Here is a 27,820-nt window from a genome sequence, read left to right as displayed (position 1 = left end):
AGGAATTGCTTGCATCTCTTGATTCTAACTCTCCAGCTGTTCTCATTCTAATTGATCTCTCCTCTGCATCTGACACGGTCAACCACTTCATCCTCATGAAATGGCTTCACAATACCCTAGGTATCTCGGAGCTGGCACTGGACTGGCTGACCTCCTTCTCCAATGACTGTCCCTCCCAGGTTAGCCTCTGATCTTTATCCTCTCCAGCTCTATCTCCACCCGTGGCATCCACCAGGGCTCCAACCTTTCTCCCTGGCTCTTTAACATCTATCTTACTACGCTTGCACACCTAATTTCCACCTTCTCCCCTTACTTTCAGTGTTATGCAGATGACACACAACTCTTCTTCAAACTCCCCTCTGTTCCTTTCTTTACTTCCTTCATCATTCCTGACTGCCTATCTGCCCTCCAGTCCTGGTGTGCCTCCAATGACCTCTGCCTCCATGCCAGCAAGACTGAGATCCTTCCCATTGGGACTCCTGCTCCCTCTTTCTTCCCCTCACTCTGGCCACCCTCTATGGGTTCTCCCCCTTCTCCTACATGTGAAGGCAACAACCTTGGAGTCATCTTTTGACTCCTCTCTGTCCTTTCTCCCTGACATCCAGGACCTTGTCAAGAAGGCCCACGTTCAACTCCACCTCTTCAAAGGAATCCTTCCTTTCCTCACTTTCCCCCAGAAGCTCAATGTCTCTAGAGCTCTGGTATTCTCTATGCTAGACTACTGCAATAGTTTCTTCCATAATCTATCCTCTTCCTCTCTACGTCCCCTCCAGCTAATCCAGAATAGGCCTTCAAGACTTATCCTTGGCCTCAAGCCCTGGGACCGCATCTCTCCAGCCCTAAAATCTCTCCACTTGCTCCCTGTTGCTGAAAGGACACAATTCAAATCCATCTGCATCATCCATAAGGCTGTGTGGGGCCGGGGACCATGCTAACCACAACTGGCTCTTACTAAATACTCTCCCTCCAGATATTTACATTCCTCCGGAAACCAACTCTCTGCGTGTCAAGCGCTTTGCTAAACAGCAAGCTGGTGGCCGATCTCTTTCCCCGGCTGGCTCCCTCCTACGGAACAGCCTCCCCCTTCCTCTTCATCTTCAGCCGGACCTCCTCAAATTCCAGAAGCTCCTTAAGACTTTGCTTTTCACCTCCTCCTTCCCCCTTGCCCTCCTTTGCTAATCCCCACAGTCACTAAGATTGGTGACGAGGGCCCTTATGTGTCCACCAGGGTCCTGGTCTCCCAATCCCAATCACCTTCAGCCTCCGCCCACTCCTAGCACTTCCCTTGGTGCCCACTGGCCTATGCTATCACAGTCCTGCACTTATTTATTTGGAGCTGACCACTCTTACCAAGCGATCTCTGCCAGTCACTTAACAGCTGCTTCCAGCATACTCCCTAGCACTTCCATGCATGGTAATCCTAGCACGTACTCTCACCCCTCCCCATCTCTCCTCTCTCTCTGCACTTGCACGCTCAGAATGCTCAAAAGGCCTATTAGGACGGCCTCTCTCTTTCTTTATTATATTTGCCTTTCATTCCGATGTTCCCTCCCTGTTCCCCTGTGGGCGCTTTGAATCACAATTTATTTGATGTATAAGTGCCTTACAAATGCACAATAACTAAATAAATGTGAAGCAGTCCCATCCAAATCGCATAGGTGAAGGCTATGTGAAAAACCTGAGGGTTTTTCCCTTCCCACTCCCGTGGGATCTCCCAAACAGGTGGCCAGGGGAGGGCTATCGCTTTTGGATCCCGACGCTGGGGGCGGACTAGCGAGGGAGGATCACCTGGGTGGAGGGTCCTCTGGGATTGGGGAGGGATTACCCAGGGGTGAGACATGGTATCCCCCCTTTCCAAACACCCCGATACCCGACATTCCCTCAGCCTACTGTCAACCAGACCCCTGTTTTTCCCTTAACTTTCCTTGTTTAAACCATCACGATGCCATCCCGATGGAACAACTACATTCAGAGGGACTCTACTATTTTTATGAATATCCCGTTAACAAGGTCAGGCGAAGTCAGGCACTGAATGAACATTGTAGCCACCTGAAGCCTGTTAATAATTCTGAGGAGTATAAAAGGAGTGAGCATATGAGAGACGGAGAACGAGTTGGAGCCGGAGAAGGCACCTGAGTCAGAGACTGAGCTGAGAGGCTATTGAGAAGGCCTGATCACTCAGAGGGAGGCTGGCAGAGAACGGAGCGCCGAGGCGCTGAGAGGCTGTGGTTTGAGAGGGCCAGAGAGAGTGTGGCGAAGGAGCTGTGTCTCCAATGAGCCAGAAGGGGATATCGTGGAAATCTGCTGTCTAAGGAAAGAATCCATGATGGTGTTCGTTCCCCTGGGCCAGAGAAGCCGACCAAGAGTTTTGGAGCGTCGGTGGGGCGAGCAAGGAGTCCCTGGCCTCGACACAAAAAACCCATAACAGCTATGCTGATCACAACTGGTGAGTTCAAAGTCAGAAGGGAACCCCATTGGTGAAAGACGCAAAGCGCAAGAGATAAAATGTAGCCAAGGAAGGACAAGCGTAGAATGAGAGACGCGCTGAAGAGAAAGCTTCAATTGTCCATTGTGAACTGTAAACATTGTATGAATGCAAAGGAAACAAAGTAACAGAATGGTAGCGTGTACATTTGTACGTTGTGAAAAGACTGTTGAAAGTGAAGATCTCGCCGAAGTGCAGGGGAGCTGTGCGAAGCTCGCAGTGGGGCTAAATGTAAAGTACTAATGGGGAGCTGCGTGAGACAGGAAGAGCGAGCTGAGACCCCAAAATATTAGAGGAAAGTTATATATGCGCATTCGAAAGACTCAGATATGAAGAATTGTTCAATTACAGGAACTTTAGAGACAGAGTGCCTGGGGCATGATCCCATGAGAGCCAAGGTGTCGGAGTGGTCACGCATAGAGCAAAGTAAAATGTGCGCATTCGAAAGTCTCTAATAGGAAGAACTGTGATTAGTTGTGGAATTGTTGGAGAAGGGAGCCCCTGTTGAATCAAGAGTTTGAATCAAGACTGAAACAATCTTGTGTTGAAGCCTTTAAATTCAACGCTGTGAAACTTGTGAAACAGTGATTGAAAGCAAAAGCATCCGAAGAGTCCTGAAACTGTAAATTGTGGAACCAAGAGGGCTGTTGAATCTGGGGAACAGGAAAGCCCAGAGAAGCCTGAAAGAAAGTTATGAAAATCATTTAAGTCTATGGAGCTTTGGTGATCCCGGCAGTTCAAGCTTGGGGAAGGGATCTGTGAGACAGCTCAATTATCATTGACAGAACTTTGGCGAAGAAAGCTGAAGAGCTACTGCAGTGCTATCCTGACATTACTTTGCTACACCCCTTTTTATGTTGTCCAAACCCTACACAGTACCTTTCTAGAAGTGAGGGCAAGCTTAGATTAGAGACAGACATCCTTTTGTTTTTGACTGACAGACTGTGGACTATTATTCTTTTTCTTTTATAGTTGAGATTACTCCCATACAGAATAGCCAATTTAGGAGTTATCCCAACCCCTTTGTAGTGATTAAAGATTTTTGAAACTGATTCCTTGTGTCTGTGTCTATCGCTTTGCACCATGCCAATCTTACACCACCTAAACTGGAATTCCTGCTTAATAAGCAACATATTCTCAGATGATTCAGAGACATTCAGGCCCTTGGATTTCCCCCAAATTAATCGTGAAACCCAAAACGCCTCTGAACCTTTCCTGCTTCTCCCATCATGGCCCGAAGGGACTCAGTCATATGAGACATCAATAGTAAAATGTCATCCATGTAGAGGGCTACTTTATGTTCAGGTATCCCCGTAAAAACTTGTCTAATTTCAGGGTTGGAACTGCTGCAAAGAGCCAAGGGTTCCATCGCGAAGAGACAAGTGGATAAAGGACAACCATTGGTGTCGCCCCCCTAGTAATTAGCACAAAACGAGGATAACTATCATTGATAATTCGGCTCAGAGAGAATCATAACAAGCCATTGCCGTAGCCACGTAATTTGGACCAAACCTGAACTCTTGAAGTATTAACCTAATAAAACACCAATCCACCTTTTCAAAAGCCTTGCTGGCATCCAATGCATACAAAGCCAATGGTCTCTCTTTTTTTTCTCTCAAATTCCAAAGCGTTTAATGGCCCTACTGATATTGTTGTGTACACTCCGTTCCCTCCAATAAAGCCTGTTTGATCAGGGTGGATCAGAGAGAGAACACATCCCGTCAAAATCGTGGCTAAAACCTTTGGGTACATTTTTGCATCCGTATTGAGGAGAGCGACTGGGCGATAAGAATCACAAAGGGTGGCATCCAAGCCTGTCTTTCTCCCATCAACCGCGTCACAACCTGTGATGTGAGAAATGAGTTAAAAAAAGGAGGTCAAAGGGGCCAATAATTGTGCTTTGAATGTGTTCTAGAAAGCAGACATGAAACAGCCGGGAACATGGGCCTTTTGATTATGGAGAGAGCTGGTAGCACGTCTCAACTCCTGCGTTTTGGGAAGTTCCAACGGATACCGTGATTCCATGGAGAGTCTAGGAAGAGGAGCCTGAGCCAAGAAAGAGCTCTGGGTCACTTCCTGCATTGGTTCAGATTCCAACAAATCTTCATGAAAGTGGTGCAAATATCTCGAGTTTCTCTGATTCCGAGTGCCTGAGAACCCTGTGTCCATTCCTGATCCTGCGACACCATTTCTTGTTTTCTGCATCTTTAATTTATATGTTAGCATCCTATTGGCTTTATTCGACTGTGAATATCAAAATTGTTTTGTTCGATTTAGAGAACTGGCTATCTCGGAGGCCATCAGGGCTTCTAGATTGGACTTAGCAACTCCTCATTCTCTCAGCGCCTTTGGGGTTTATCTCGTGCAAGCTTTTTCTCACTATCCATCACCTGTGACTCCCGCCCCCATTGTTCCCTGGTAGATAATTAGTTATAACCTTGACTATACCCCCCCCTGCAACAGCGTATCTTGAAGAGGATGGCAAAGCCTCTGTTCGCGTCTGGATGGTGGCTGGGACTTAAGAATCTTCATTTCAAGCGATACCAGAGAATGATCAGAGAACAGCCTGGGGCCTACAACAGTGTTCAAGATTAAGGGGATCAGCAAAGCTGAAAGCAATATGAGGTTATTGCGGGAAAATCTTTTGTGAATATAAGAATAAAAAGTAAATTCTGCCCCTCCTCCCACCCCCAGGTAGGGACATCCAGACATCTATCACATCTAACTCCTGTAGAACCCTCATAAATGGCAACGGCCGTTTGTAATTAGGAGACGATGGGGGAGGCGTCTTAGCCAAAGCCGGTTCCGGGATCAAATAAAAATCCCCACTTAAAAGCACCCCACTCACGATAAATACAGCCAGTATGGGGAGAATAAATTCCAGATATTTGCGCTGATTTTCATGGGGAAAATACAATGAAGCCAATGTCACTGGCTGTGCCAGTATAGTCCCTCTCACCAGGAGCTATCTACCATCCTGGTCCTTGGGAACCTCACCCAGCAGTATAAGGACCGCTTTAGCGATTGATATGCCTTATATTTCACCCTAAATTCATTTACAGGGTGTAGATGCGCTTCCTGGATCATGACAATAGCTATCTCAGATGTCTAGAGCCTCCTCAACATTGACCTCCTCTTAACCAGATAGTACAACCTGTGTGCATTAAGGGTGGCTATTCTAAGCAATTCTTCTCCCACTATCAATGTGAAAAGGAAATGTTCCTAACTTTGCTTCTGCGGCCACCAAGTGCACCACACAAGTTGCCAACACACTCGACAACTGCATCCCCAAACAAAACAGGACCCCCACAACTAGAGCCCCCATCTCTAACCCACAAGCCCACCTTCCCCCAATGAAACCTGTACCCCATTGCCTTACAGCTACAAGGATGCCTAGGCCAGGCTCTAACCCAGACCGGTCCCAGAACAACTAGGGCCAAGTGCCCCCGCCCCATCACAATATAATTCTTGAGTGTCCAACTGACCCGTAAAGACCAAATGTAAAGCGAAACTACAACGCCCCCATGTCCCAGCATTCATTTAGCGACCAAACTTCCATGGTCGACACTGCAACCCGCTCAGGAGACGGATGCTTGGATCTTGGAGGCGCCCCAACCCAGCGGTCTTTCTATGGTTTCTTTCTCTGCCAAACTTCGCCCAAGCTGCCGTATGGGCAGAGGTTGAGGGGTGTCCTTTGGGCTGCTATGATGGTGAAGAGGGGCAAGATGTATGGTTCATTATGAGCACTGTGTCCTGCTTTGAAGAAATTATTCACCTCTCCCCCTTCAAAGTAAAAATCATGGCACTGGGGAAACCCCAATGATACTTTATGTTTTTGTCCCGCGGCCATTGTGTGAAATCCCAGAGAGAATGCCTATTAGCTAAGGTGGACGGTGCCAGGTCTTGAAGAAACAACATCTTGAAGCCCCTGAATTCGAATGTTGCAAGAGTGCTTGCAGCAATTAGGACATCCTCCTTAACGCTATAAAAGTGCACCCTGGTCAAGACGTCTGGTGTTCAATTGTTGCATTGTTGCATAGTTGTATGGAGGAGTAGACCCTATGAGTGCAGTCTAATTCCAGTTCCTTTTCTGCCAGAGCGATCAAAATATAGCACTCACGTAGGAAGCCAGATCGGTGCCCAGAACCTGCAACAGGATCCCCCTGTTGCAGGTTCTGATGTTATTTCTTCTTGACCTATTCTCCAAATCCTCCTGTTGCAATAGTATACACTCCTTAGTGGATTTGAATTCCTCCCCTCAGCGCATGTGTTCTGAGATCACAGGAATATTCACAGGCCCAGTCCCCAGCTTGTCAATACGGGACGCAGTGGATTCAATTCATCTGCCTATCTCTGATACCTCCCAAGCCCATTTAGGCTGGCCATATAGCAGGGCCTCCGTGTGAGGCATTGAATTTCACTGATTCATCTAGGTGTTAACTTAAAGTTACGTGGATTACAAATCTGTACTGTGTAGCTATTATCATCATCATCTATTTGGGCCAGAACTTGTCAGCAGAGAGGTTAGGGACTGAAAGTATAGATCAAGAAGACGAGAAAGGGCTGAGCCCTGCAGAAGCCCACAATTGATGGATCTTTTGAATCCCATAGACATCCCAAGTGCAATGACTGAGAGTGATCAGTCGGAAAAGAAGGGACCCCTGCAGAGCCATTTGGGCAATTCCTGGCCTCTGCAGGTGATCCATAGGGCCGGGTGATCACCAAAAAAGCTTCAGAAAGGGCCAATAGCACCAAAGCCCCAGCACTCCTGTCATCCACCATCACTCTTACCGCAGTTGACAGAGGTAACTGCCTACTCTGCGCCCATACTTGGCTTGAAATGGGTCCAAAATACTGTTTGATTCAACGCTGTTTGATTCAACAATGCTTTGCAGTGGGTCAGCAACAGCTGATTGCAATAGTTTGCTTAGAAATGGCAGGTATCACATTGAAAGGGTCCTGTTAATAAGACTTACAAGTAAAGAATATTTCTGGCTTGGCAGGTGATAAAAAAGTACAGAACTCCACGATTTTGCGCGTCATCCTTAAGCAGGGGCCATGCTCATCTATTCTATATCATTCTGATTTTGCAATAAGTAACAAGCAAATCGAATACACCCCCCATCACCCACCCCTCAGAGCTGCCACCCCCATACACTCAGCATGCCATATTAAACCCCTAAAGTCAATATCTGGGCAGAAGCATCCGACTATGGGCCCCATTACGGGTCCGGTGGTAACAACGGTGCCGGTAAGCTTACTGGCATTGTTGTTTCCGGACCGGTGCACTTATAATGAGGGCCTATGTCTACAATCCTCACATTCTGCGGACACATTTGAAGCTGGTAGTCCTCCCGAAGGTATGCTAGAACCATCCCCCAATCTTCCCGGAATTTCGTGTAGCCCCCTGGATGTTATACATGACCCACTCCATTGTTAGGAAGTGCCAGATCTTAAATAGCCACTCATGGAGTGTTGGGGCCTCCTTACTTTTCCACTTCCAAGCCATCACCAGCAACGCCACCAACACCATAACCATAGATGCTTTAAACTGTGCCCTCCTCTGCGGGGCCCTTTCCCAAAGGCCCAGAGTGCACCTCCTCATCCCCAATGAAAGGTCAACATTCAGCATTTATTTGATGGACTTTTGCACCTGCTCTCAGAAGGGTTGTATGGCCGGACATGACCACCAGATGTGAGCACACTCCCCCCTCCCCATGCAGCTTCTCCAGCAGCCCTCTGATGCCTCTGGGAACATGGATTGAAGGCTCTCCGGGGTGTAGTGCCATTGAGTGAGTGCCTTGTACCACACCACTCTGAGCTGAATTGACCGGGTACGCTTGGGGATGTTGCCCCACAGAAATGCCCATTGCTCCGGCAAAATCTGCTGTCCCAACGTTTTCTCCCACTTCCCCATGTAAGGCCAAGTCCCCTTCACTGCCCCCTCGGCAATCATGGCATAAAGTGCAGAGATCAGGTGGGAGTCCCCTGCGTGGGATGTGATGAACCTCTCAAACGCAGTGAATTGTCTGTTTGCGGCCAGCTTGTTTTCTGGGTGCATCACCCAGTGCCGAAGGTGGTAATATCCAAGTCTGTCTCCTTCGGACAGGCTGAAGACCTGCTAGCACTGCTCAAAAGATTTAATTTCTTGTCCCGACATGATATCTGCAAGTTGCGTGCACCCCGCTGCTTTACACTTCCCAAACGCCCCCTTCCATCCCTAGGGTGAACTGTGGATTCCCAAACAATGGCGTGAACGGACACGATAAGGTTGATATCCCCCCTCGTTTGATTCAGCCATCCCACACTTTCCCAACCAGTGTTGAGATATGGGACACCCTCATGCTAGCCGGCCGATCTGGCTTGGATAGCCATAACACCTCTGCCAGGCAGGCCCCCACTACCACTCTATCCATGTGCACCAACAATTATCTTCCGCTGACAGCCACTGCTTTAACACCCGGAGCTAGGCAGCTTGATAATGTTGTCTGAAGTCTGGAACTGCCAGGCCCCCCTTGCTTCTCGGGGCCATCAATAGCTGCAGCACTACCCTAGGTTTTCTGTTACTCCAGATAAATGCGGAAAGGAGACGATTAAGCGACCGACAGAACCTTCGGAGGAGAGGAATTGTCAGGGCCTGGAAATAGTAAAGGAATTGCAGGAGGTTCACCATCCTGATCGAGGCCATCTGCCCCATCAAGGAGATATGAAGAGGATTCCAGCGCATTAACTCTCTTTTCAGATGCCTAAGCATATTGGGGTATTTCACCTCGCATAGGGCATCCAAGGACTTTGTTATGTGCCCCCTGGTACTTGATTCTCTCCTTTGCCCAATGAAACAAGGAGCGCCCCTGTTTCTCCCCCAGGGCTTCCCTCGACTCCATGAGATTCAGCACCTCTGACTTGTGCATATTGATTTTTAACCCTGACACTCCCCCAAAGGGCACAATTTCCGAGGCAATCATCTCAAGGGCGGTAGCTGGTTCAGAGAGAGCTAGAAGAATGTCATTGGCGAATGCCGTTTTCTTATGGACCACCCCCCCGAACCGAGCAACCTTCACCACTGATGTTCCTCTCAGGCACTGCAAGCAGGGTTTTAAGAAAAAAGCATATAACAAAGGTGACAATGGACAGCCTTGCTTGGTCCCCCTCTCTAGGCGTATGGGGAGCAAGAGCTGTCCATTTATAGATAGGCGCAAGGTAGGAGATTGATAATTCGCTTACACTCGTTGAAGGAACCGCTCCACAAATCCCATAATGTGAAAAAGAAACAACCACTCCACGCGGTCAAACGCTTTTTCCGCGTCCAATGCAAGGAGAACTGCTGGGATTCCCTATTTCGTCACCTTCTCCACCAGGTGGCACACCCACCTTGTGTTGTCGCAAACCTGTTGGGATCTTTTGAACCCTGACTGGTCGGGATGGATAAGGTCTGGAAGTAGGCCATCTAGTCTAGATGCCAGGATCTAAATATAAATCTTGGCATCAGTATTATAAGAGCTATCGGGCGATATGAGCCGCATTGCGTCAGGTCTTTGCCCGGCTTCGGGAACACCACTAATTTAGCTTGGTCCATGGACTCCGTAATGCCCCCTCCCTCCTTAAATGAATTATATAATCGCACCAGATGCGGGGAAAGAATAGATCAGTATTTATTTTATAGAAGTCGGCCGTGAAGCCATCTGGGCCCCGGGCTTTATGCGGGGGGAGCTTCCCTTTGACCATGCAGACCTCTTTCTCTGTTATATCCCCTTCTAGTGCCTTTCTGTCTGCCTCAGACATTGCTGATAGCATTACTGCATTGACATCATCTTTCTGCAGGCCCTCCTGAGGCCTGTCTGAAGTATAAAGAGCGGCAAAGAAGCACCCAAAGCACCTGAGAATTCCCTCTGTATCCACCACGTCATCTCCCTCTCCATCCTGAATTTTCAAGATTGTCTGGGCCGCTCCCCTCTGCCGCCTCTTCAGTAGCTTGCCCACCCTATTTCCCCCCCACATAGAATTTCCGCTTTGCATAGAAGAGACTCCTCTTCGCCCTTTTGGCCTTCAGCACGTCAAACTGGCCCCTGATTGCCCTGTAGCTTTTCAGCATGGCTCTCACTGGGTAGTTCCCCATTTTAGGCATCATGTTCTTAAATTGGGATTCTAAGTCTTCTTCAAGCCTCCTAGTTTGCTTGTCCCCGGTGGGCCTTTAGACCAATCAGCTCTCACCTGATTACTGCTTTGAACGCATCCCGCCAGATCCCCGGGGAGGTGTCAGACATGGCGTTGTCCTGAAAGGAAGTCTGAATTTTTTCCCCCACGGTCGCCGACAAGGCAGTTTCTGCGAGGACCGACTCCAGCAAGGACCATTGCCAGAGTCTCCTCTGGCCTTGTGGCATATCAACCATCGTGCCCAAGGGAGCGTGATCAGATAATGCTATCGCACCTAGAGAAACCTCCTGAATCTGCCCCGCCAGTTGTGCGGACACCCAAATATAGTTAATGCGAGACAATGTCCTGTGGACATGTGAGTAATATGTGTGTCCCACTTATGTGCCCCTGTATGTGCACCAGGCATCTACCAGCCCCAACCCCTTGATCCTCTCCATTAGCTTCTGATACAGAGCACCCTGAGTTGTATGTCCCTCACCACTGCGATCCTCCCCAGGACTCATGCCATACTCAGATCTCCAGTCAGTATAACATGCCCCTCAGCCATCCCTTCAACCTCAGCTAGGGCCTTCTGAGAAACTCGTCCTGCCCGGAGTTCTGGGCATATACTGTCGCTAGGGAGAATTTGTCAGTGTTGATAGGAAATTTAACAAATATAAATCTCCCCTCTTTATCCCCCTTTGAATCGAGCACCACCAGGTTGGGAATGTTCCTGAAGGCAACTAGAACCTGTGCAGTTTTATCTGCTGCATTAAATTGATAGACATGTGGGTATGTCTGCAGGCAGAGCATCAATTTGTCACTCTTTCGGATGTGGGTCTCTTGGAGGATGGAGTCTGGTTTCTCACGCCTCAAGAAATGGTCCACCTTGCACCGTTTAGCTGGGGAGTTCAATCCCCTAATATTGTATGTGAGGACCTTGAACCCGATGTTTAACCCCTCCGACTCCACTCTCAGTCCCTGCTCCTGGCCCCTTCCTCCTTGCCTCCACTAGTCTCCCTCCGAGTTCTGTCTGCACAATTTATGTGCTCTGACTGGTGCTTGGGTGCTGTCCCCCCTCATCCCCTTCCGCCCCTTCACCCCCTCCTCCCACCTCTGAGAACCCGACTGAGTGTACTGAAACGCCCCTCTCACCCCCCCTTAACCCCCTGCACCCCCAGCAACACCCCAGGCCGGTCTTTGGGTCCTAGAGACAACCTCAGGACAAACCGCTGACCATGTACCGGAAAACTACCTGGGTCTACGAACTGTGGAGAGACACCACTACTCCTCTCCATAAGATTCCAAGGGAGTGAACTCCCCTGAGCTAACTCCCCACCCCTTCCGGCAACAGTATCCTCCCCCAAAGCCCCCCAGTGCGATCTCCGCTGCAATCTTTTAAGTAAAGCCTTAGAATCACCATACTGCTGTACCCTCCTTCCCATCTCTGCTTGCCCAACTGCCCCTGCAGCCGCCACCAGCCGAGTTCCGGTTTCACATCCTCATCACCCCTCCTGCGGCTTGTCCTTGGCCCTGCTCCAGCCTTTTGGTGCAAAAGGCCACTTATTTTCACTCGCCACCATTGACCATTCTCACTGCCGCCTCCTCTGGGCACTGAGACCCATTTCCTCCAAGGCAGAAGCCCCCTAACAGCTCTCGGGCGGGACCACGCTGAGACCTTCCTTGCATGATGTCACCCTACATTGTCTCCCTTTCCACGTGAACAACAAGCCAAATGGAAAGGTCCACTTGTATCGGATCCTCTCTTGATTGAGTATTTTGATGACTGGTCCCATTAGCTTCCTCTTAAGCATCGTGGATTGTGCAAGGCCCTGAAAAAGTTGGACCTCAGTCCCGTTGATTTTCAGAGAGGTGGCATTACGGGCTGCTTTCAAGACTTCCTCCCTTTGGCCGTAGGATGCAAATGCGACTAGGACATCCCTCGGGTAGGCTCCCGGGTTCCTTTCTCACTGGGCCCCCCTCCGCCCCTCGCCTCACCCTGGAGTCTCTGCATAATTGGAGCATTCCCGCTCCCTTCAGGGCTCTCCTCATTGCTTTTTGTGTCCTCTCTCTTTCCCGCGCCATAGCGGGCAACGCGGCTCACATGGGGTGGCCAATGTTGCTCACCTGACAGTCAGTAATGCCCCACCTGGGCCACTGCTACGAAGACCTCCTGCAGCACTGCGGCGTGCTGTGGCCAGTCAGTGGCCTCCACAGCAGTGTGCCTTCCCTTCAACTCCTTTCCACTGCCGGTGGACAAGTGGCTCCTTCCTCCGGGAGGCCCTCTAGATCTTCGCTAGGCCCCTTCCTGCTCTATGGGCACCAACACCATGTTCTGCCCCCGAGTATCAGAGCCTAGCAGGAGCGACCATGGAGGGCGGGGGGTCCTGCACCTCCCGTTTACCTGCTCTGGGAGGGGTGGGCAAAAAGCTTCGCAATAACCACCTTTGCAGTCGGCCGGGGACGAGCTAAGCCTAGCAAGTCTTCCCCCAACTAATGGCCATCTTGGAATAATAATCAGTTTAATTTAAAGAAATAAGCGATTGCTTGAGCAGGGGATGGAAAGTAGAAAGGGAAGGAGCAGATTTAAGGGACAGAGGTACATTTGGCAATTATTTAGGAGCAAGGAGAAAAAGAGGTATAGGAACAGAAGGAAAATGAGATTGAGAATATAAAGGATGAGAGGGTGAGTAAAGAGAGACTAAAGGAGAGATGGGCTGGAGCAAGACCTTGAACGCATTAAAAAAATTCAAACAAAATTAAAGACAAGCCTCAAAAGAGCCAGGAGGAGGCTAGAAGTAGTTGGTTATCCTCCAGTACTGCTAACAGCACAGTTTTGTTTCCAAGGCCTGGGCAAAAACCCACCTACAAGAGGTCCAGTCTTCATTGTACCCCTGGAGATGCAGCTGTGCAATTTTCTCCATTAGTATGGCCGCCTATGGGAGATTAATTGTGTTAGTTGGTCAGTTCTTCCAGACTTACTATGAACTTCTTAAAAAGGTTGCCACCACCACTGTAAGAGGTATATGGCACTTGGGTATAGTGAAGTGGATTAACAGTAGATCAAACTATCTTCAAACCAACCAGTCTCATTAGGACTTGCTTGAACACTTGGAGAACAGGGATCGAAAGTAGATAGTTTCATAGATTTATGTGGAGTTACCAAGCCCAAAGGTGTCATTGTCTTGGCATCAATTCAGGATTATGAAGCATTACCTATGCAATGATCTACACAATTATCTCAGATTTAATCTCCGATTGAACGTCACCTAACACAAAAATCATGGTTATTGAGGTTTTAATCCCTCACACCTCTCCTCCTATTAGATGTGAATTTCAGAATCCATTCTCCAGCTGACCACCCAACGCAGTATCTACCGGGATGCCCAAGCACAATAGAGACCTTGATGCATCAAACACCACCAGAGCTGTTTTCTACAACTATCAAATACTGCCTTGTAACTCTAATGTATATATTAATACAACACATACTCTTCCCTACTGCCTCTCAAAAAGATTTCATTCATGGCAAAATAATGCATACATTGAATACAAGCATCGCATTCTACTCAAGTCATCAAGTCATTCCCTTCTCCCGCTTTGGCCTTCCCACTGACTTCTCCCTTGCTCATGCACTTCTTCCAGCAGACTAAGTTTAGTTTAATATTCATAACGCACCTGAGGCCCATGGGCAAATAGGTGCACACATAAGAAACAGAAAGCCAAAGAAAAACACACAGGGCAGAAACAGTCAAATTAACAAAAGGATGCAGAGGGTCAAGAAAGCAGGTTCAGGCCGTAAATGAGGAGACACGTGGTCTTCGATGCTTTCTTAAAAGGTGTCATGGAACGTATTTCTCCTAAATTATAAGGATGACTATTAAAGAGAGAAGGTAAAAATGAAATCAAAGGCCAGGCAACCGACCCTAGTGAGTTTGGCACAAGATTTAGCTACAAAGGTGATTTGTTTGTGCTTTCATATTCAATGAAGCATCCAGATACACCGCCAGTCTTATTTATTTGTTTATTTATTTGTATAGCGCCGAAAACCCTTGTGCATCAGGGCGCACAAGTAAACTGTGAGAGGAGGCAGTGAGGGTTAAGGAAGTTTAAAGCTGTCAGCTTCAACTAAAAAAGAACGTTTCAGTGATTTACAGAAAAGCTTTGTTTGTTTCTGATTGAATGTTTGGTGGGAGGGAGTTCCACAGTTGTGCTGCTAAATTGGGAAAGGACCTGCCAAGGCCATTTGTACCTTTGATCCTAGGGCACCCAACCAGTACCATTTTAGAAGAGCGTAGAGCTCTTCTGGGCTGGCATCTAGTCAGGCCGATTTTCAAGTAAGCAGGCGCATTCCCGTATAGGCACTTGTGGACAAGGGTGGCTGTCTTAAAGTGTGCTGGGGCTGAGACTGGTAGCCAGTGCATGGTCTGTCTCCTGGCCGAGATGTGCTCTTGCCGGGAGATCCCTTTGATGATGCGGATAGTGCCGTTTTGGAGCTTTTGCAGACCACATTTGTTGGCGCCTATCAATAGGGCATTGCAGTAGTCTATTCAGGAGAGTATGATAGCCTGCACTATCGTAAGGCAATTTAATAAAAAGCTATGAAATTCAGTGAAACACCTTTGTTAAAGGGACGTTATGGTTACAAGTACAACCGAAAACCGCCAGAAATTCACTAAGCAAAGCTAAGCAACCATAACTCGCGCCACTACCGTGCACTACTAAGGCTAACACCCAGGGCATCAAAGATGATATCACAAATGTCATTGATGACATCACTGATGACATCACATTCATTTTAATTGAAAAGTCCATACATGGGATTGTGTTTATAATGTTGGTTACAAGATGTCAGGGGTGATCGGGATACCTATCATGAACTACTTAATGCATTAAACAATGTACTCATCTAACTGAACATTATATTGGAGTGTTGTTGTTAATACAGGAACCTAATCATACATACACATAGGCAGTGTCTTCTAGCTCATCTTCATGATCGAGGTTATCGAGACTTGACTCACGCTCGGATCCAAACGTGTTGAACAAGCCAGGTGACATACTTAGTCTTTCTTCTCGAGTGACACAGGGGCCAAGCTCCCTCGCAAGGCTGATCCCTGCGGCAGAATGGGAAATACTCAATCGATGTTCGGTGTCGGTTAGAACAGGCTCAGAGATGTTGTAAAACGCCCCCTCCATGGGGAAGTCTTCTGGAGAGACAAAATCTGTAACGGAGGAAGGAGCTTGAGCTGCTTCACTGTATAGCCTACTATTTTTGGAATGGAAGAAGCTAAATATTTTACTCCTGTCGAGAGCTTGTCGCGTGGTACCCGACAATGTTACCGACAAGGGGGATTGGGAGGGAAGGTAATAACCCACCCGCTCTCTAGATGGTAGCGTTTCATGGAGCCCTTCATTAATGAAATGTCACAGTAATAATGCAATGCATGGCTGAAGAGGGCAAGTGATATTATGTAGCAGTTGCGGTTCGCATCACCCAGCTTGTTGTTGAATGATTGTAAAAGGGTTTGCCGCAGGGACCACCAGGGGGGCGCAGACGTGATGGACGCCTGATCCATCGTCTCCCTCTCCGGGCCAGAAACATGTCGGAGATAACTGCGTAAAAGAGCCCTCACATAATGAAGTGATGAGCAGCTGCGGGAACCACTTGTGCATCTACTGAACAGGTTTCATCAGAAACGGCAGAGGCGACAACATCGAAGAGCACACTTTAGTCTCACCCCCTCCGGCCAGGCGTTTGGTGCTAGAAAATGGCGGCCACTCTAGCAACTCTGGAACGGTGAGCGGCAGACGCACCTTTTCCCCTGGAGGGGCCCAAGCGGTTCGAGGACATTCCAAGGGACCGCAGTTCGTGAGAGCTCTACTCTGGACAGCGCTTCGGTGTGACGCTGTGCCAGGACGTCTGAGACCTGGGGCCAGTTGCAGCTCTTTGCCCTTCCCTGCAGCCCGCCGGCGCTGACACCGTGTTGACAAAGGCGCTCGTGAAGATAGGAAGGGGGGGGCGGCGTGGAGGCCCTCATCCCCTTCTCTGAAGCGGCCGTCAGCACAGTGGGGGCGGTTAATCTACTGTGAAAGCTGCACTCCTGTTCCCAGCCATTAGCGGCACACCGTTGGAGAACGCTCCCCTGCCCCTCGCCTCCGGAGGACGTGCCTGCTTCTTGGTGGGGTGACTGGCGGGGCCGCCGACTGACTGCACCCCCGCGCGGTCCCGGATGCGGGACGAGAGATCCAAAAGGGGCTGCAGCTGACGCCCCCTCACCGGAGCCAGGCACACACACAATTTTCTTCAGCAACCGGAACAGCAAACCCCATTGCCTCAAGTCTGGGGATTGGCATAAGCTCTCACACCATAAAAACATTGTATGATCTTTTGCACACTGATGCAAAGATCACAGAATAAGACACAGGGGCAAGACGGAGAGAAATAAGAAAGCCACCTTTGATGCCCCCGAACCAGAACCATTTCTTACTGCCAGTGCCACCCCCCCAATGTTAGCAGCCCCTGAAAACGCCTGAGAGAAATAACAGTGGCAGGTACCTTCCAGTGCACAGGCGAGGCAGCCCGCAGAACACGAAAACCGGTCTCACCCGAAAGCAACAGACAACCTCTACACTGGCAAGAGACTCGATTAAGACCGCTGCATCAATCATCGCAGACTCCTCCCAGGAGGAAGTAAAAGTCATGGTGGCAACTGGACGCTAATCTTGGAAGGGAGAAAGGACAGTGGCATAAACCCCAGTGGTGAGCCATACTGAGGAGCACAGCACTAGAAAACTTTTAGGAGCAGGACAAAGCCCTCCCCGCAGAGTAAAGTCAGCTGCGAAAGGGGCAATCAACACCACCCCCATCTGTCGAGTTAGCAGAGACCTAGCACCCTGATAATCCTCCAGGTGGATAGCTCCAATCTTCCCGGCACCAATAAAAGTTTGTCAACTTAATCAGTGGGAAGCTGGATTTGCGCTCCCTAGCAACACTACAGAAGTTTTGTCGCACAAGCGCAACAATGGAACCGGAGGAAGTCCAAACTTTTTCCGATATTGCAGGTAACGATCTAGACAGCGCCACTAAATCAGACATACGACTCCTCCTGGGTGAAATCAGGTCGATCAAGTCTAGTCTCACAGAAACAGTCTCAGACCTGCAATCGAGGATGGCCAAAGTGAAGGACCGTTTGGAAGCAGTCAAAGGCAACCAGCAATCGGGTGACATAGCTACAATGCAATACGACGCATGGCTCCTGGACGTGGAACAGAAGGAACGGGACATGGAGTCAAAGATCGATGATCTAGAGAACCGAGAGCGATGATCCAACATTCGAATTACGGGCAGAGCAAGGAGATACTCCGATGGGTCTGGAGAGTAAGGTCAAAGCCCTAATTCTATCTCTATACGACGGAGCGAATCCCCCCAAGCTGGAATTTGATAGGGTGCACAGTGCAGGGGGTCTGCCGAGGGGCCCCCGATCAGTCCTTATAAAATGTCACTACTATGTACAAAGACAGGAGATTCTACTGAAAGCCAGGAAAAATGATACGATAGAATTCAGGGGCTCTAAAATAAATCTGTACCAGGACCTCTCAGCGAGGACTTTGGTGAAAAGAAGAGGATGTTGTCCCCTTACGATCTGGTTGCAGGAGAGGGGGGTCAGGTACTGTTGGAGCCACCCCTTCTCTCTGTCGTTTGAGTTCGGGGGCGAGGACTTTCGGATAACCTCAGAAGAGGAGGCAGAGCGAGCCCTCTGGCATCTCCAAGGCCCCAACACAGGCTTGGATACCGAAGCCCTAAGAGAGCCCACAGGACCACGACGAGACCTGGTGCCCAAGCACCTCTTCCACGCCAGCCAATAACAGAAGAACACCTAAATGTCCTAAATGCCCCGATTGCCCCCTCAGAAGTACAAGGAGCCATTTCTAACCTTAGGGCAGGTTCAGCGCCAGGGCAAGACGGCTACACGCCAGCTTTCTACAAATCAAACTCATCCACCCTCACCCCATTCCTCACTAAACTCTTCAACTCAATATTAGAGTCTGGACAGGCCCCTAAATCGTTCACTGAATCTACAATCCCTAAGACTCTAAGACTCCCTAGAATGTGCATCATACCACCCAATCTCCCTCATCAACGTTGATGCAAAAATGTATTCCAGCATCCTGGTCTCCCGCCTAGCATTAGTCCTCCCCCAACAGGTCCATTCAGATCAGGTAGGGTACGTAAGAGGTAGGCAAGGGACAGATAACATCAGAAAGACCTTAGACCTCATGGCCACCCTTCGAGAAGCTGGTAACGGTCCCCTCCTGCTATCAGTGGACGCCGAAAAGGCGTTTGACCGTGTTGAGTGGCCTTTCTTATGAGCAGTCCTGAAATGGGCAGGATTAGGACCTATGTGGACCCAAGGAGCTAGAGCACTATACCAAACAGCTCAAGCCAGGGTTTCCATTAATGGTGTCTCTTCTGAAGCTTTCATTCTCACATGAGGGACAAGGCAGGGCGGCTCGCTTTCCTCCTTGATCTATGCCCTGGTTGTTGAACCTTTTGCCCAAGCCATTCAATCTAACCACTCAATTCATGGCATCCCTCGAGGTGGTAAGGAATATAAACTGGCCATGTTTGGCGATGATATTTTATTATACCTTACCCAACCAATAGAATCCATCCCTGCCTTCTTCCTGGAGTTATTACAATATGGAGCTCTATCGGGCTTTCGGGCAAACCTCCAGAAAACAATAGCTGTCCCCCTGAGAACAGATGTCGAACTATTGGATCTGTTAAAGTCAAACTGTGGTTTCCAATTTCAAACCCACTCTGTCAGATACCTGGGTGTCAATATTACTGTCTCCCTCTCGATCTCTTTGAACATCCGAGATGACGTCACTAGATGGTCCAAATTACCTCTGTCTTGGGCGGCACGCTTCACCTCTATAAAAATGAATGTCTTACCGAGATTTTTGTTCTTGTTCCAATCCCTCCCGATAGTCATTCCTAAGTCTTTCTTGGCAGAGCTAAAACGCACATTACTGAAATTTCTATGGACCGATAAAAAAAATCTGGATTCCGTATTCCACTTTGATTCAACCTAAAGAGTTGGGGGTATGGGATATCCGGACTTAGAGGAATACTATAGAGCATCTCAGCTTAGAGTTCTTCCGGACCACTTGTGGGAAAATTCTGACAAACAGTGGCTTGCCATTGAAAATGATATCTTCGTCCCAGTCACGTTAGGGGAATGGTTGTGGGTTCCTTAGTCAGTCATGACGTGAAGAATTCGAGAGCACCCTGTCCTAGAAGTGTTGTGGTCTCTCTGGCACCTATCCAAAGCTACACGGGGAGTCACGACTTGGCCTTCTTTCCTCAGCTGCATCTGGTCCCCCCCTATTCAAGACCTGATAAGTGATGTCCATCGTTTTCAACCTTGGTATGAGGCAGGGTTGGTGCGGGTGTGACAGATGTGGAAGAAAGGTGTATTTATTGCCTTGGAAGATTTAAGGGAGGCACTACATGGCGTCGATGTTGCTCCTATGCAATTTTTTCAGCTGCAAAGTGTCCTGGGTGACGCGCTTTCGGGTGACTCCCTGAGGCGTCCCCTCACTCGATTTGAGCAAATTCTCAGCGCCCCTCAAACAACAAAGGGCCTTATTGCACGAATGTATAAGTCCCTACTTTCCAGGAGCCACCTCAAGCGCCCTCCGTCTGAAACCAAGTGGGAAACAGAGTTGGGACTAATAAATCAACCGGAGGCTTGGAAGGCCATACACAGGGCGGTATGGGCATCATCCATATCGGTACAATACAGAATGCACAACGTGTGCCTACTGGTGAGGTGGCACTATACCCCACAAAGACTGTCTAAAATGTTTCCAGGCACATCCCCCTATTGTTGCAGTGGTTGCGGTGAACGCTGTGACTATTGGCATCAATGGTGGGACTGCCGCGAAGTGTCTGTGTACTGGAAAGAGGTTCTGGGGTGGATCCAGGCCATAGACGGGATACCCAGAGTATTTACACCATTGCTAGTGCTGTTTGGGCTGGAGTCAGATGAGGAAGACTCCTATGACACACATGCCGCAAAACCTTTTTTTGGCAGCAAGGGTTTGCCTCACTATCAAATGGAGGTCATCCTCCCTCGCAACAAAGAGAGAATGGCTGATTAAAGCACATGCCATCTACGAAATGGAGAGCCTCACAGCCGCAGTTCTAGAATCTCGGAGAAACATGGATTTGATATGGCTCCCTTTTTTGGAGTATTATACAGCATACTGGGATTCCATGAGACCAACTGCCTAGATCCACTAGCGTTAATAATATGTACAGTTAACGGCGGAGCCCCATATTATCCTCTTACCTATGTTTTCGAGACAGTAAACCAGAGCCGAACTTCATGCAATGTCAAAAGTGTATGACAGTTGGAGCTGTAGACAGCTCTGCTTGTTCTTTTTCAGTTTGCCTGCAGAGTCATGATGAGTGGGGGTGGGAGGTGGAGGGTGGGAAGAGAGGCAGGGAGGTAGGGTAAACACAAGTTTCAGTTCTCCTCTTTCCATAATTGCATTATGGTTGCAATATCTGTATATCACTGACCAGTACTGTGGAATCAACATGTATTATGTCAGACTTGTTGTAAAAATTAATAAAATTCATTTAAAAACAAAAAAGTTTGCTGCGAGCCGCAGACTGCCGACCTTTTAGGCCTGATCATATAAAAGGAGTTTCCAGTCTGACTTGGGGCCGTCAATAGCTCCAGCTGTAGGTACTCAGGTGGCCCTTATAATGAGACGGATGAATACATATAAACAGCTGAGTAATAGCTGGTTGAACTAACTAAGGAGGCAATTTGAGCCCCTATTTTCAGGTTAGAATCAATAGAACACCCACATTTGATTTAAGCAATAATAGGAAGGAACGGACATTTCAAAATGTAGCTAATGGGACGCAAGATGTTTCTGTACCTTTTGCTTGTGTTCCAAGAGTAAACTCTGTCTTCTAGTTATCAACGCTAATACAGATAGCTTGCATCCAGATTCTAATGGAAGAATATATTTTGTAGGCTCATTTTCATAAGTACTTTCTCCACAGAGTTGAAATAGACCAGAGTATTAGAGTAACAGTCAGACCTATACCTACATCCACCAATAGATTGTGGTAGGGTTGCAAATATATAAAGTGTGAGCACCCCATAGCCAGCTTCTGTTGGGGCGTGGAGGGACAGGACTGGATCTCTTACATTCATACCAATGCGATTCGTGCAATTGGAGGGGAAGGATTCAAGTATTGCAAGGTGGAGTCCAACACCTTATACACTGAGCAAATCCTCCAAATGATAATCTGGTGGTCCAGTGTGTAACAGCGAAGAGTGATAGGTCCATCTTGATTAGGGTGTCCTGGTGTTTGTCAATGTACCAGAGAAGTGTCTACCTCTCTTCCAGCAGGGTAATCTCTGGGCAACAGTGAGGCTTTGGCCTGAGTGGGGTTAATACATCTGAATGTATCAAAGCCCAGGAGCTGGCTAGTCACAGCTTTTTGAAGACTTTACCAAGGATGGTGCACTGGCGATTGGGTGATAGTTGGTTGGTCCTTCAGGGTCAAGTGTTTTCTACAAGAGGTCTGGGAGGATCTCCGGAACCGCACAGAGTGTGAGATTACTATTCAACAATGCTGTAATATAAGGGGTGTACCGTCTCAAAACATTCTTTGAGGATAAAGGTTGAACACATTTTTTCAGAACATGTGGGGTTTAAAAGTATTGTTCGAAATTCAAATTGTGTATTGTATGAAATGCAGTGATTGTTTTAGGGTTGGGGCACAGGTTTTTAATTGAAGCCATGGCTTCTAGTGGTTTACTCATCGCAAAACCTTCTGCATTTATTGTCAAAAAATTATGTATAATCAGAAAAGTGATGGATGGAACGTTTTGAATAAATCTGAACCACTGGCACTGCTCTGGCCACCTTCCACACCACCGTTTTAGCCCGTCTGCGCCATTGCAAAAGGGGTCCAGCCATATGCAAATCAGTCAGGTACTCCCACAAATGGGAGCAACCCAGCCCAAACTACTAGGCCAGGCCAGGCCCCTTTGCACAGAAGCACAAGCAACCCCAGACATGTTTTGTCCTTGTTGGGCCTCATCAGTGATGTGCAGCTTAGTTCCCTATGGCGCAGCGAGCAAGGGACCCACATCCGGGCATACCCTCTCTCACACAGGGAGACAAACTATAAGCAAAAGAGTGATGGGTGGAAGGGTTTCAATAAATCTGAACCACTGGTACTGCTCTGGGCAAAAAGTGTGTATAGTCTGCAACCAATCATGATTTCTGGTGTGGTCCAGGCTTGCCTGATATTTAGTGTGCCGACCAAATTGGTAATACTCAGAAGTAAAGTGTTATATAGCTCTGCTAGTTATTGTTGACCAGACAGACTGCATTAGGTAGGAAAAAAACAGTTACATTTGTTTTCAGAGGTTTAGCTGGGCAGATTCTTAAGAGTTGGTACTGTTGGTTTCATAGAAGATTTAGCAGTAAAGGTAACAGGAAAATGAATAGCAAGAGGATCTGCCCAAAGTTCTGAAAGAGAAGGCTTAAGTTTCCATCTTTCACATCATTTATTTTATTTTTACATTTGTAGAGCGCATTACAACCCAAAGGCATTGAGGCGCTGTTACATGAGATTGTAGGTAAGCAGGATTCAAGTTACATTGGTGGCAACACCAAGTGGGGTTCTTTGGTTACAGATATAGTTGGTAGCAGATAAAGATGAATACAACAGTGTCAAAACGATGACAGCTTACTTACAGTATTGGCAGTAAAACATTTATGAGGATTTCAGGACAGAGGTGCTGCGCATCCGGCCACAGTACTGCGAGACGAGCGGTGTGAGAAGTGCAGAATCTTAACAAGTCATACAAATAGCAAAGTTTTAATCGCTTTGCGGAAGGCCAGGTGGGAGTCAATCCTCCTAAGGTGCGTCGGTAATGATCCTGTCTAATGAATGGCCCTTTGTATCTTTCGGTCTCGATGAGTTAGGAATTCCGTGTATTATTGGATCATCCGAGCTCTCGGCTCAGATTCAAGCCACCAAACAGCATACTAAAGTATGAGTTTGTTTCCAAGGTGAGGAGGGGTTTGTTAATAAAATAGACTTTAATGGAATTAGAGGGGGCAGCTAAACTAAAACAAATAAGCATTTATTCACAGGTTGAAAGATTGCACAGCAGATACCTCTGAGCCCTTTACCTCGCTGCCGCCCCCCTGTCACAACCCAAATGCAACACGTGCCTTCAGAGGCGGTCCCCACCTTTTGTGCCCACGCAGGTGACAACCACCTCATCCCTACAACCATCCTGCACTTCCCCCGTCCCAATGATCCACCACTCACTTAATGCCAGGTGTCCTGTGTCTTCCTCTGTGTTCGTTGGCACATTCTTCCACACCCCCCCTATACACCCACTCCCTGCCTGCTCCCCACTCAAGCATTTTGAGCCCCAAAGTACACACGCCACCTTTGCATCCTGGTGTAAGTACCTGCACTGCTAGAACGGTGCAGCAAGGACATCCTGTAGATGGATAGCTTGAGGGTGGAATTTAAGGGCCACTTTGAAAATGAACAGCAAATCAATCTTTTACATGTGACCTGACACTGACAAGAAAAAACTGGAGATGAAGAAGTTGAGTTTGCAGACACATTGTTTAATCGAGTCAGTTAAAAAGCAATGTTCATTTCTGTGGTGCAATTATTTAGGTTGATCACACATGCTACCACAGATCCAACATTAATTTACAAACAGTTTAGCCATTCGTGGATGCGTGTAAAGAGGGCTTCACCCGTTTTTGGAGTCAGGCAGGTGTCGAGGTGTGGGTTAAGGTGGTCGTTACTGGGTAAAGTGTGTCATCTAGCCGCTGGGATTACAGAGGCTGGGTGGGTTTCCTCGGCGTCTTCTAATGCCTCAAACAGGTTCCTTAACTGTCCCTCAGATTTATTAGCAGTCCTGTCGGTGCGGTCCGGCCTTTAGGCTTGTGACATTTTTGAAAGCAACATTCAATCACTTGTTTAGTTGCGAGGGGCACTGCTTGTGTGCGAGTCTGGGACAGTATGCAGTGGCACCAGCAGCGAGGGCTCTCTGACCTATGAGATGGGCAGCTGTCAAATTAGCACTTGCACCTAGAAGCGCTTAAAAGCCCAGTCTGAATGGATTTGTGTTCAAAATCGTTATCATGGTTTGACATTAGATATGTGTAGAACAACTTTTAAACTGTAGGTTTATTTATTTGTCTACAGTACAGGGCCTTTAACACCTGCCACCATGCAGTCCACTGCAGCTTTCATAATTACACCTGCACAGCAGAGCCTTTCAGGCCACCATAACACACCGAAGCTGGAGGAAGAAAGGAGCCGCCCCCTCACTGATATGCAGCTGATATTTGCAAAGTGCACCTAATCTGTGAATTTGAGACATATATATCGATTAAAACTGGCCTCAGTCTTCTAAATTACAGAAGAGAAGTGCATGCTTCTCTGAAAACGTGCACAGATGGCTTCAAGGTTGGGATCACTGGACCAATTACTGCTGAGCAACAGGTAGATCAGGCGCCTGCAAAGTTTGGCTCTCCAGGTGAGGGATTGTTAGGACTATTTTTCCATATAACGGAGACAGTACAACTCTCCACTCTTAGTACACGGCTGTACCACCTGAGTATTTGGTAGCGTGGACAGAGCAGCCAGGCTTATTTAGGAGGGAGGGCTGTAGGAAAGTACAAAGAACCCGTAGCATACAAAAGGTTCAAACGTAACACGAACATCCAGAAGTATTATACAAAATAAAGGTTTATTATAAATACAAATAGGCCAAGGTAAATCTTGGTGGGTAAGTACTTTGTCATAAAATCATAAACACAGTATAAAAACACAACACAATGCTAAAGGTACTCAGATCAAAGCATAGACCTTGTTCAGAATAACTAACAGTATTTCTAGGCAAGTCAGACCTAATCATACACCTTTAGAATAGAAAACACGTATTCGGGGGGGAGGGGGAAGTAAAACCACAAGTTACTTTTAGATTACTTTCTGTAATTCAGGGGTGGTAGACTCTGTCAGTCATGCAGTGACACTCAGCTAAGAAATGGCGTAACAAACCAATCACGTGATAAACCAATTCTGTTACCAGGATACATTTCTGAATAGTGGAACACAAATTCATTCATGGAACAGTATAAACTATAACTACATTCTGGACAACCCTCAATTAAACCAGGTGAGCAAGATCTAATGTTGTAATAAACTATTACAGTTGCTTTTCAGATCAGTGGAACACAATTTAAGGTAAGCAATAACGCTCTAACTTATTTTAGGATGGCACACGGCAGACCAAGGTTAGTAAAACCCACAATACACTTACTAAGAATTGCACACAGCTATTCAAGGTAAGTAAAACCCAAGCAGACTTATTCTAAACAGGCTATGCAGCAAGTCCGGGGAAGCAAGACCCAGTTGGTAAACGTATACACTTATTTCCTGAAAGAAATAGTTAGGCAAAGCCAACAGCATTACTTTTAGGAAGTGGGGGAACCAATTCACAGGTGAGTAAAATAACCTTTTATATACTTTTAAGAATGATTCAACACATTCAAGGGATAGTAAGAACTTGTATAACTGCTCATAATTTAGAGGGACAGTTACCAAACCAACTGTGTTACAAGTAAGTAACTTGAAGGCCCAAAACTTATAAGCCCTTCCCTATTCTTGGAGCATGAGTGTTCTCAGTGGCAGGAGGAGGGTAACTATTCTCTAGTGGTCAACAGACAGGTCAGGATAGGCCACACAAATACATATTTTACTTTTGAGTTCGAAAAAGTTTCTAGAGGCTTCAGAGAAGACACCCTAGAGGGATTCCAGCATTAGTCCTGGGTGAACTGGATGAGGGAACTCCCAATCACATGAATCAACCCCAATGCTTCACAGGAATCACAAAAGGCTTAAGGTAAGTAATGCCACAGCCAACACAGTACCTCAGCACAGAAGAGGAGTTTGCAGCTGGACATCTTCAGCCAAAAACTAGGTCAATTAATTTCTTGTCGTGCAGACTGAAGACAGGACACTTTAAGGGAATTTGCAGCAGGGATCGACGGGGAAGACTCCAGGCAAGGGTTTCTTCATGGCTCCATGTGGTTCTGTGGTTTTGGCGCCCTTTTCAAGAGCCAGGAGAAGACTGAATATCGCTGGTCAGATTCTCGTCACTTGTTGGGTGCCGCACTCTGGTGAGGGGACTTTAAAGATTCAAATCAAGTCTCTGGAGGTCCAGCAGGAGGCCACCAAAGTTTCAGCAAGATTCGGAATTCGGAAGACTGTGAACCGCACAATGGCACGAGGTCCCAGGGTATTGGGATATTGCAGCCTAGCAATATGTTAGGCAAGAATTGATGTAGTAACTGTTATGCTCACCTGATATCCACTGGGACGCCACTCAGCCCTGGCTGGAAGATTAGCACTCTTGAACCCTCTCCCTTGATAGTGTGTTGGACGTGGATAGCGCCTGCAATACAGGATAACTGGATATAAGGCTTAAATGTCTCTCTTGGATTGATTCCCACCTCCCTCAGCCTCAAATTCCTCCCTTAAGTCTAGTCTCTCTCCTCACCTTAATATGAGGTATGGTGTGCTCTCTGTCCTGCGTCTCTGTGCAGGGGCGCGTTGCAGGTGTGGCCGTTCGGTGACCTAGTTGCTTCACTGGTGCGTTGCCCCGTGTTCGGGTCCAGGCCTGCTGTGACTCTGATTAGCTTGATGAGGTAGGTACTACTATTTTAGTCTTTTATCTTCCCCTTTTCCTCTTTTGCCTTTTTGTTGTTATTAATGTCTCTAGTTTCTTTCCCTCAGATGAGTTGGAGAGTTTTGGTGTTGTGCTTTATAGGATGAGAATCCCAGCAAGGTAAGTGAATGCATGGTGCGCGGCGCTTTCTTGCCTTTTCTTTTGCTAAACTGTGCCTGTGCCGCTTTCTTTGCAGGTCGTTATGATGTTCTGGAGGCTGTGATGTTCCGAGATCAATGAGAGACTGCACCTGGTAAGTGGTTTTCGGTGTCCTTGCATGGCCGTGAGCGAGCGCTCACTAATAATGTCTCTCTTTGTCTTTCTCAGGTTGCTGCAGCATTCTGAAGATGGATGCGGCGTTGTGATGAAGAATCCCTGGATCGCGTGTATT

The 27,820-nt window shown here is 47.7% G+C and overlaps 1 protein-coding gene and 1 non-coding gene across 2 annotated transcripts in view; both read right to left on the bottom strand.

Moving 5' to 3' along the window:
* The window catches only part of LOC138526218 (lysozyme g-like), a 113,931-nt gene that overhangs the window by 11,623 nt on the left and 74,488 nt on the right, over positions 1 to 27,820 (bottom strand). The window lies entirely within an intron of this gene.
* On the bottom strand, positions 7,494 to 7,601 carry LOC138526653 (U6 spliceosomal RNA). The gene has a single exon (XR_011283686.1). It is a non-coding gene; the product is annotated as a U6 spliceosomal RNA (small nuclear RNA).

This window comes from Ambystoma mexicanum, chromosome 7p (genome assembly GCF_040938575.1).
Source record: "Ambystoma mexicanum isolate Mex_15411 chromosome 7p, UKY_AmexF1_1, whole genome shotgun sequence".
In the NCBI taxonomy this organism is placed as follows: Eukaryota; Metazoa; Chordata; class Amphibia; order Caudata; family Ambystomatidae; genus Ambystoma; species Ambystoma mexicanum.
This window is presented reverse-complemented; position numbering and strand designations above follow the sequence as displayed.